We start from the raw sequence: 12,234 nt of genomic DNA on the forward strand, positions 1-12,234 counted from the left end.
TATAGCGGTTCTCAGATTTTCATCAAAAGTGGTAGTTTTGTTCTTTATCGCAAATTATTAGACCCGTATTTTTTTATTTTTTTGATAGGGTGACCATTCCCATTTTAGGGTGGTCCGAAAAATCAATTTTTTCGCATTTTTGCCAAAAATGACTTTTTTCATAATTCATAACATATCTCGAAGCCAGGAAGGCGTTTCTTTTCGTTTTTGAGTTATGATTTTTCAAAGTTACCCGATGGTCCGAAATTTTTTTTTTCCCAAAAGTGATTTTTTTCAAAACATTTATTACATTTGAACCACTGGACCAATTCAGACATTCGATATATTAAATTAAAGCCAATTATCTGGTCTTTATTTTAAATACTAGAGTTGCAGAAAATTTGAATTATGTTTTCGTTATTATTGATTGTATTTTTTTTTTATAGTTCATGGTCTCGGGACCAAAAACGCTATATTTTTTTATACTTTGTCTGGGAAGCTGAAGATTTTTCACATAATATATCTCGATACCAGGGAAGCGTTTTTTTACGTTTTGAGTTATGATTTTTCAAAGTTAACCGATGGTCAGAAACATCATTTTTTCCCCATTTTTTCCACTACAAAAAATCATAACTTTTGATCTACCAAACCGATTCAGATGATCGACATATCAAATTAAAATCAATGAACTAGTATTGTCTGAAAAAAATATTACACTCTGATTAAAAATGGATTTTGTTTTCGTTATTATTGATTGTTCATATGTTTTTATACCTTACATCGTTTCGGGACCAAGGGTGCTATATTTTTTTATATTTTTTATGAAAAGCTGAGGATTTTTCACACAACATATCTCGAAACCAGGAAGGCGTTTCTTTTAGTTTTTGAGCTATGATTTTTCAAATTAACACGTATTAAGTTTTCGTTCAATATTTCTTTGCGACTGGACTGGATGTATGTGACTATAATACAATTAATTGGCAAGTGTGTTATTTTTTCTAAAAAATCTAGATAGTAGGCTTTAATTTGATATGTCGATCATCTGAATCGGTCCAGCAGTTCAAAAGTAATAAATTTTTGAAAAAAGTAATTTTAGGGAAAAAAGATATTTTTTTTGGACCATCGGGTAACTTTGAAAAATCATAACTCAAAAACGAAAAGAAACGCCTTCCTGGTTTCGAGATATTTTGTGTGAAAAATCCTAAGCTTTCCATAAAAAATATAAAAAAATATAGCACTTTTGGTCCGGAGCGCATGAAAACTAAAAAAAAAACAAATACAATCAATAATGACGAAACCAAAACCTAAATTTTTTGCAAGCATAGTATTTTTTCGAGAATGACTAGCTAATAAGCTTTAATTTGATACATCGGTCGTCTAAATCGGTTCAGTAGTTCACAAGTTATGAATTTTTGAAAAATGTCATTTTTGGGAAAAATTTTAGGGTGATTCGATATTTCGAATCACCCTAAAATAAAAATGGCCACCCTAACAAAAAAATAAAAAAAATATGGGTCTAATAGTTTGCGATAAAGAACGAGACTACCACTTTTTACGAGAATCTGAGAACTACTCTATCGGTTTGGCATGGAATGGCTGATTAATGAATACTCCTTTGAAAGAATCGCGGGGAACAAAATAACGAATGAGTCACAATAGGCTCAATCTGCGTGCATGTATGCTTTTAGTTTCCCTTCTACTCTCTTCCTTATTAGAATTCAAGCCTTGCATCCATCAGCATTCTATATATTTAACGCATGAATTTTGTCATTTATCTAACATAATCTAAAACGTCTGAAGCTGAAACGTGCGTTTTATCAAATATTTTACGCAAAACAATGACTGTGAATTTCCAATGATATTCCATATTATGTACTGTCTTCTACAAAATATATTTCAAGAGACAATGAAGATTGTTTCAAAATCAGAATAAATTATGCTGTTCGAATAGAAATTGACTAACATCGGTATAAATAGAGCATTGTGTATGATTCCAATCGTTTGTTTTGTCTGAGCATCAATTCAGGTAATACATAACAAATATAAAGTAATAAGGTTTAAGCAACTAAGCTAAAAATCTACATTAGCTTGCAATCCACTGTCATTGCTCAACACTTCAGCTACTTTAGGTAGTAAATCTGAGTTGAGTTGCAAAATAAGCAAATTTTCCACTGTATATTCACTTAATCGCGTTCGGTGGTCTGCGAGGATAAGTTTCAGGCAACTAAGAGCCCTCTCAACGGATACCTGAGTAGAAGGGGCTTCTAAAACTTCCACCACCAAACGGTACAGAATCGGTGAAGTAATTTCCTACTATTACCGATATCTGAGTAAATCGAATCAAACATTTGGATTAGCAGGTATTGTCGATTGAATTATTGGTACTATCTCCAGTATCTCCATTTCTTTGATCTGAGAAAGTACTGATTCGTCGATGGAGTGTGAAATTCGCATCGGAATATTCTCTTCTTCGAAAAATGACAATACAGGTCGGACTCGATTATATGTGATTCGATTATATACAATTTTGGACTCGATTATATACAGTTTGGGAAATTTTTTTTTTTATATTTCAAATATGGCTTATTTCAAGAAGACATGTAACCTTTCAACGTTAAGGTGAAGTTTAAGTGGCTATTATAAGTAAAAAAAATCGTAATTTTCGGAAATTTTGCTTGAATTTTCACCAGGAATTGTTTATATCGATATTGCAGCCAAATTAAGAAAAATAGAAGTTGGGCGTCAAAGAACAAATTGTAGAGCCATTAAAGAACTTCAATGTAATTGATATAAACAATCTAGTTTAATATAAATTTTTAGGATAAAATTAATAATAACACATTAAAAAATATGAACTATTAAGTTTTTCACTTCCAAAATGTTATTAATATCCACTAATTTAGTTGTTCGACTACTATATCCTGTACTACATTTACTCATCTTTCAAATGAAAGCATCAGAATCGTCTTCCGTAGCATACTTTTTAATGTAGAGCCAGTTTGAAGCAACATTGTTGAAATTCGAACATTTGCGTAGGAGAATTTGTTTCATCAAATATGATCATCTATCACCTCCTCATGTGAGAAAGGTGTTTTCTGACTTTAAGGGGATGAATCAAAAATCAAATTCCTCTTTCATTTTCAAAAAACGAAGAATTCATGCAAAAAAACTAATTAAAAAAAATGTTTTTTTTGACTCGATTATATACAGTGGAAAGAATTCAGAAACGGTATATAATCGAGTCCGCGCTGTATATAAATATATATTGCGTTTCATAACTATAGAACCACTCCATTTGTCTGAGTGAGTGACATGTAGGAAGTCGGTTGAATCGAACTTTATAGTGTAGGATATAATAACTATTTTCATTTATAAGACTGACAATTTGAACTTTATTGTTATGTTCAGGCGCGAAACGTTCAAAAAACTAAAATTCCAGTGTTTCATAACTATAGAACCAGATGGAAAAACTCTCACTCCTTTACAAAATTAACGTCAGTTTCACATGAATTACAATAAGTTTCTAATTCGTAGGTCATCTTTCGTTCTCAATAAGTTCAAAATACCCATTCAAGGTGGTTTCAACCAAGCTGCGCCACGTTATAGTGTGTATCTCGTTCAACGCAGAGGATACTGCTCCCTTAAGCTCTTCAAATCACCTATACTGCTTGTAAGCTGCATCTACTATTCGTACGATCACTCCTAACAAGTTCTAGACATGGTTTTGATCTGGTAAACAAGCTGACCAGTTCAGAATCTGACGCCCCAATTCATTAAACCATGACATGACTTTCCGGATTTTATGAATTGATTCCAAATTACCCAATTATCACGGTGTTTCTGATGCAAAAACAGAAGTAAATGTTTCTAAAGTACTTCATTGCACTTCTGACTGTGCATTCGTGTTGATGAAAAGCTATCTGAACCAGGCCTTTTCGAAAATATTTTCCTCGAACGATCAAACTGCCGCCTGCAAAGTTGCGAGTTGAAAAATTACATGACACATGTCGTAAGACCTACTAGTATGACGAAATTCTATTCAAGCTGAATTTCTTTTAACGTAGGATCACGTCTTTCGGGAACATATTGGGGTATAAATTGAATATCGAAAATCGAGCACATCGTGAAAATTGTCCAATTTCAAACGCTTATTGCTCAGTTATTTTATGATGGATTGATAACATTTTTGCGTCAATCGATTTAACATAACATAACATAACAATTTTTTATATTGAAGAAAATAATATATGTCATTTTACTAACTATCAAACAATTGGAAAATCTCAACCCCTATCCTAACGGAAATATCCATTTCTGATTGGTCGAAATTGACGACACATGCGACGGTTCCCTAGCAGAGACATCAAAACCAAGGTGGCCGGGGGAAATCGGCATTGCAAATATATGCAAGTCGGGGGCATTTTTATATTGCAAGTAAGGTAAGTGATACGATTAATTATAGCAAATAAAATTTAAATTTGGAACTTTAATGTTGGTTGCTTCGTGAAATTTCATATCAATGACCGACCGATATTGTGAAAAATTTAGCACAAGTGTAAGTGTAAAATTGTATATGGTAGCAGTTGTGTTGAAAATGACTTGATATATGGAACGATTTATTTTTATTGTCATAAATAAAAACCAAGGTGTGTTCACGCTCGAGAACGGCTCGTTCGGTTTAAGCGTTGTTAGGTGCTGTTAGTCCAATTGAAATCCGCACTGGGTTGAATAAACACATATAAAGTAAAAATTATTAAAAAAATTGAGAAAAATTGATAATTGTGTTCGGTATTGGTATTTATCTTATATTACATTGGTGAGTTTTTTTTCTTTATTTCATCCATACATAACACAAGAGGCATCTCGTCTGATACGCACCATCCAACGACTGTTTAGCATCATTCCGTCATCATCACATGGTAAACACTGGTGGAGTGAACAAACCCAACAACCAAACAAAAGGGTCCTTTTCAGGGCCACCAAATCATTATTATTAATCATTAATCATCTTCAAACATATCCAAATTCAACAGATAGCCTAACGGAATCCTACCTCAACTATGCGGTCGTGTCTCGGACACAACTCTTCTATGCCTTTTTTTTCAGAAAAGTTCTCCTGAAATAGTGATACCCATGGAATGAGCTTCCACATTAGTTTTTGAACCCACAGCTTTGGAGATGAAATTTTCATGATTAGGGGAGGAGTTTCTCAAAAAGGCCTGGTTTAGATAGCTTACCATCAACACGAATGAACAATCAGATGTGCAACGAAGTACTTCAGAATCATTTACTGCTGTTTTTGCATCAAAAAACACCGTGATAGTTGGGTAATTTGGCATCAATTTATAAAATCCGAAAGGTCATGGTATGGTTCAATGAATAGGGGCATCAGATTGTGGACTGGTCAGCTTGTTTACCAGATCAAAACCCTATCAAGAACTTAGGAGGAGTGATCGTACGAAAAGTAGATGCAGCTTACAAGCAGTATGATTGATTTGATGAGCTTAAACGAGCAGTGTCCTCTGCGTAAAACGAGATATCCACTACAACATGGTGCAACTTGGTCGAAACCACCTCGAATGGGTATTTTGAACTAATTGAGAACTAAAGATGACCTACGAATTTGAACCTTATTGTAATTCATGTGAAACTGACGTTAATTTTGTAAAGGAGTGAGAGTTTTTCCATCTGATTCTATAGTTATGAAACACTGGAATTTTAGGTTTTTGAATGTTTCGCCCCTGATCATAACAATAAAGTTCTTATGACCAGTCTAATAAATGAAAATAGTTATTGTATTCTACACTATATATTTCAATACAACCGACTTCTTTCATATCTTTGGAAATTCACAGAAAGGGAGTGGTTCAATAGTTTTGAAACGCAGTGTATATTAGGGTGGCAATAGATGTATGGAAAAAAATCATCATCGAATTTCAAAAACCGACCATGTACAATATGTTTATTGACCCAAAAAAAAATACCTGTGCAAAATTTCAGCGGAAGTGGACATGATTTAGGGGTGCCTCAAAGCGTATTCATTTCAATTTGGAATTTTCAACGTATATAAAACTACTGCTGATAATCGAAACTATTTGTATGGAACAACCTCTATTCCAGCCCACTCCTCTACCTATAGCTACGTTCAATTTTGTTCAAATAGTCATACTTGAAAAGTATATTCACAAATTATTCAAAATTTCTGATGAAAAAAATCAAAACCAAGATACTCCGAATAATCGAGTTTGAGTTGTGTATCTTAAATTCATAGTAAAAGCTCGTATAACCGCTTTAGTTTGTGTTTTAGAAAATTCGATTATTCGGAGTGAAAAAAAAATCAACATTCCGGATAATTGAGTCCGACCTGTATTGATCGACGCAAATTAATGCGGAGTAATCGTACGTATGATAAACGTTTTTGCAGCCGACAATTCATTAATCAAGCAATTACCAGACATCACTACACGCCATGGCATTGTACAATGCATGGAATCGAAGGAGCCCAGGAAATGATTCTCTTCAAAAGTGTTTTCTTGTTTCGGTGAATGTGTACCAACAAAGTACAATGTGTTCCCATCAAAATCACTTCCCAGAAACGGCAAAAGGTAAGCACACAAACCAGACATAGGCAGCCCAATGAAGGAAAAAAATCAAATGCGATTTGATCGCTCATTTTTTCGCTATATTAGCATCTTGATACGCTGCAGAATTGGGTACGAACTTTGGCATCGCTTTTTTCCCCACATTTGGCTTCGGTGTGCGGCACACAAAACACGCACACACACAGCAGGCGCTGCCAATGGCGTGTATTTTTTTTTTGTTCACGCCATTGAAAATCGAATTGTTAAAAGTTGCAAACGCAAAAATGTGGCCTATCCTGGCACCGTAAACCGACGCTTCCAACCCGATTCAACCTTTTTTCCTCATGTCCATAGCTGACGCCGGCTTCGCATTCGAATTTTCCCACGTAAACTCGAAACCGATTCGCAATTCCGATCCACTAACTCATCAATATTCAAATGGACCATCGGCTGCGATCGTGGTGTGGTTGCTTCCAGCAGCTTTTCTCCCTACCCGTAAGTGATTGGAAGTGGTGACCACGTGTAGAGGAGAGAGAGAGAGAAAAAGAATGCAAAATGAATATCCTTCCTCCCCACCCATTTTTCCTCTTTTTCTGCGGCTATCGGGCCTAATCAAATTTCATCTTCTTGCAGCATCCCTCCCGAACTTGTTTCGTGATAGACGCATGCAGATAAATTTTCTTTTATCTTTTCGAACATCCCTATCCCTCAACCCGGCTCTCGTTTCATTCTCAGTGAACTAATCGAACTTTAAGGAATTTACCCCCAGGAAGAAAGCGGCTTTCTTGAAACAGAGTGAAACAAACTAACCATGCTTCGAAATTTATTTCGATCAATTGCCCCAGCAAAGTTTAATCCCGTGACCCATACTCACCGACAGTGTCGGTGACCCATTTAAGTTGAGCCCGGTGTGAGCGAGGGACACCGCACTCAATGTGTCACTCGAAAATCGACCCTGCTCTCGTGTGTTTGTGACCTGTTGCTGGCGATTTTATTTACATAATTGATACCGGCTGGGAATTCCACCCGCTGGGTTGAAGAGTGTTTAGAGATCTTTCAAAGTTTTGAAGGACCTGATCGAACCGAGTGATTAGCCTTCAGTTTTCCATGATGTGTGTGCTGAACGGAAGTGGGAAACACGTGAGACGATTAATGAAGGTCGGCAAAGTTTTAGGAGGGCACCTGCAGAATTAATAATACTTACATGTGGATTTTGGTGGAACTTTCTGAATTTTTCAGATAAGATAAGCATTCTGTTTGATTTCAAATGTTCATGAGAAAACGTAAAGCTACTTAACAAAAAAAAAACTTTCCGTCATGCGAGGTTACTTTTGATACACTTTTGACAGTGTTGGCATACTTGCTAAGCGAAATACTTTTTAATTATTATATTCTCAATATTTCATAAAATAATATTTTGGCATTGTTTTGCATAGGTTAATTGTTAATTGTTCTTCACGAGCCGGCTTCCAAGTCTATGTTTTCCACTTTTTCTCGTCTAAAACCAAATATGTACTATTTTTCATCAAAAGGATTCCTAAAGCAACATCGTTACGATGTTATCCACAGTTATCCACAGTCTAGTCTTGAACAAAAAAAATATAGAGGGTTGTGTCCAACACACGATTGCATTGTTGACATAGGACTACGAAATTACTTTATTACTTTATTTTAAAATACATCGAAATTACCAAATAAATTCTTCAGTACAATGCTAAGCTAGCCCTGAAAAGGACCGATGAATCACGTGATTTTATAGAAGCAGCTGAGGATGGTTGATTGATGATTTATTCTTGCTCTCGCAAAAACAATACACAAGCACCTTGAAAGACCTTTTGTGCAACTTGGCGGACAAAATTTTGTCGGATGAAAAATTTGGATTCTACCAGATTCCCCGCAAACAATGCGGGATCGACCAGACCCGTAGGAAGTTCGAGTTCCACCTGCGTAAGCACAAAAATGCGGTGTATAATAAACTAGCCCAGAACCACTGTCTTTGAGCTTTGCACATCAAATACAATTTTGACTGCGTTGAACATGTTGAGTTTCGTTGCCAATAACCACCATTTTTGCGGGAAAGATTTCTGATGTGATTTGAATGAAAAAATATTTATTGGAATCCCACACTGAAAAAAAAAATCGATTTTAAAAACTAAAAGTCGATTTTCTCAAAATGGTCATCTCAGATTTTGATGAAATGGTAGTTAAATGGTTGATAAATATGTGCCCTACAACTCTTCCATACATCGCAACTTGAGCATATTTAAGGCAAAAAAGTTTTTCTAACAAAACTTTTTCAATATTTTATTGATATAAGGCTGATTTCGTTTTTCATTGCAGAAAGGCAACCCAAAATTTAAAAAAATAATAAAAATGATGAATGAGTGTTTTAGAGGTCTTTATTTCAAATCGAATGTAATAAAACTTATGACATATTTTGACATTAAATAAATTTTTATTCATCAGATTTTATACCATGTACATGTTAACTTAACTTCAGTCAGCTCGCGCAGTCCGAAGCCGCCGGACGCAAAGTTGTTCGTGTCCGTTATTGTGTTGGAACAATACCGTTATCGGTTTCGCTGAAGTGATTGTGTCGCTCTAACGGTGTTTTCTTTATTGCGAGAGTGAAGTGATAAGTAATCACAACCAGCGGGAGGGAGAAGTCCTCCACTGCGGGCGCTGTGAGCGTGTGCCGTTCCTCGTCATCGTATTGTGGTGCGATACACCATTGCTGTTGTGCCAAGCGATCATCACGTGGTTCGATTGGAGCACCGTTACAAATCATCCGCACCGTGCGCTTCAAGTATTTTAGTTTATATATATATTAGGTTAAGGATTTAAAAAAGAAAAAAGAAAAAGTATAATTGTATATCTGCCATAATGGCAGAGTGCGATCCTCTTGATATGGACATTGAATCTGATGTTTCCTCCTCACTAACTACTGGGAAGTCGCTTAAACGCGTTCCCCCCTCAGACGATGTCTTTTCAGAGGAAGAGTTAATCAACCTCAACAAGCCCCCTTCAAGAAAATTGGCAAACTTTTCCACTTCGCCCCCTCAATCTCCCGCTCCCGCTTCCGATTGTCTCCCGAACTTGCCTCCCAGCCCAACTGTTCCCGCTCCCGCTCAACAATCGACCTCGTCCTCCCCCTCAGTTGTCCCCTCTCCGCGTGTCAAGGTCTATCCAGAAGATGCATCTGGATCTGGCCCATGGGTTGTTTTCTTCCGGCCAAAACCCAACGGGAAATCGCTCAACGTCATTCAGATCATGAAAGATCTGACAAAAAATTATTCCTCCGTGGTCGAAATTAGAAAGGTTCGACCGAACAAACTGCGTGTTGTCGTGGCTGATCGGAAGCAAGCTAACGAGATTGTTGTCGACAATAGGTTCGTACTAGAATATCGCGTCTATGTGCCCTGCCATAACGTAGAAATTTCGGGGGTGATCACAGAAACGGGTCTGACGAGCGCATTAATAAAAGAGGGAGATGGCAGATTTAAAAAGCTCCCTTTGACGAAAGTTAAAATTTTGGACTGCCATCAATTAGGAAAAGTGTCCCAGGAAGAGGGAAAAACAAAATTCACGCCGTCCGACTCGTTTCGAGTAACTTTTGCTGGTTCCGCCCTCCCTGACTACGTTATGGTGGACAAATTGAGGCTTCCGCTGCGTCTCTTCGTGCCAAAGCCCATGACTTGCAACAAATGCAAGTCAGTTGGTCACACAGCAGACTACTGCGCCAACAAGGAGCGCTGTGCCACTTGCGGAGAGCAACATGTGGGCAAATCCTGCAGTGCGACTGAGCATAAGTGTCCATATTGCGGGGGGACCCCACATGAGCTCTCAGCTTGTGAAAATTACAAGAGTCGCTGGGAGAAACAGAAGCGCTCTTTAAAGGAACGCTCGAAACGCACTTTTGCGGAAATTTTAAAGGGCGCTTCTCCACAGGCCCAACAACAACAACATCCAATCTCCTCACACAATATCTTTTCCACGTTGCCAGTTGACGAAATGGAAGCGGACACAGCTCACGGGGGTACACCGTTTATTTCCCAAGGGAATCCCCGGCGCAAAAATGTGACCACTCCCAAAATTCAATCACAAGTCCCTCCGGTGATATCCCCTGTTAGCTTGCCTAAAAAAACGAGTGCAGCGGACAAGCAAAATCAGGTTCCTCCTGGCTTCCGTGGGAATAGTTCACCTTCGAACGACCCAGCACTCGAGGGGACATCAAAAACCCCAACTGTCCCTATTTTTCCGTCCAGCTCAACTTCCCAATCGGGATTTATAAAGTTGTCTGACCTTTTGGATCAAATCTTCAAGTGTTTTAACGTTTCCGACTCCATCAGAACCATTGTCATTTCAATGCTTCCAGTATTAAAGACAATTTTGCAACAATTGATGCAAACATGGCCCCTCCTTGCAATGATTATCTCTCTTGATGTCTAATTCAAATAGAGAGGTCGGAGATATCACTGTTTTACAGTGGAATTGTCGTAGTCTTATCCCTAAATTGGATACATTCAAATTTTTAATTCATAAGTTCAATTGTGATGTTTTTGCTCTGTCCGAAACTTGGCTTTCTTCGCGAGATGATCTCTCTTTCCATGATTTCAATATTGTACGCTTGGACCGTGATGACAGATACGGAGGGGTGCTATTGGGGATCAATAAGTGCCACTCATTTTTTCGAATTGACCTTCCACCTATTGGAGGGATTGAAGCTGTTGCTTGTCATGCAAACATCAGAGGCAAAGACCTCTGTATTGTCAGCTTGTATTGGCCTCCGAGAGCTGCGGTTAGCCGCAAGCAACTTGTTGACATGTGCTCACTCCTTCCTGAGCCACGATTGATCTTGGGAGACTTCAACTCTCACGGAACTGCCTGGGGGGAACAGTACGACGACAATCGTTCATCGTTGATATATGACCTTTGTAACAGCTTCAATATGACCGTTTTGAACACTGGGGAAACAACACGTGTACCTAAACCTCCTGCTAACCCAAGTGCTCTTGACCTCTCGCTTTGCTCGAATTCACTATCGTTAGATTGCAAGTGGGATGTAATCCAGGACCCCAACGGTAGTGATCACTTGCCAATCAAAATTTCCATCACCATTGGGTCGAATTCTTCTGAATCTATAAACATGGCATATGACCTCACAAGACACATTGACTGGAAAAAATATGCGGACGCGATTGCTCTAGCCATCAATTCCAGAGATGGTTTGCCTCCATTGGAGGAGTATAACTTCCTTTCTCGTTTGATCTATGACAGCGCAGTTCGCGCTCAAACGAAACCCAATCCAGGTTCCACCATTTTCCGAAGGCCTCCCAATCTATGGTGGGATAGCCAATGTTCCAAGATTTATGTAGAAAAATCGAATGCATTTAAAGCTTTTCGGAAACGTGGTACTCCTGAAAATTTTCAAACGTATTTAGCCCTTGAGAATCAGTTCAAAAATTTGATCAAAGGGAAAAAACGTGCTTATTGGCGAAATTTCGTGGGAGGTTTGTCACGAGAAACGTCAATGAAAAAATTATGGAAAGTGGCTCGAAACATGAGAAATCGCTCTTCATCCAATGAAAGCGAGGAATATTCACATCGATGGATCTTTAATTTTGCACGAAAGGTTTGTCCTGATTCAGCTCCTGTGCAAAAATTTGTTCGAGAT

The sequence above is a fragment of the Toxorhynchites rutilus genome, chromosome 1 (genome assembly GCF_029784135.1).
Source record: "Toxorhynchites rutilus septentrionalis strain SRP chromosome 1, ASM2978413v1, whole genome shotgun sequence".
NCBI lineage: Eukaryota > Metazoa > Arthropoda > Insecta > Diptera > Culicidae > Toxorhynchites > Toxorhynchites rutilus.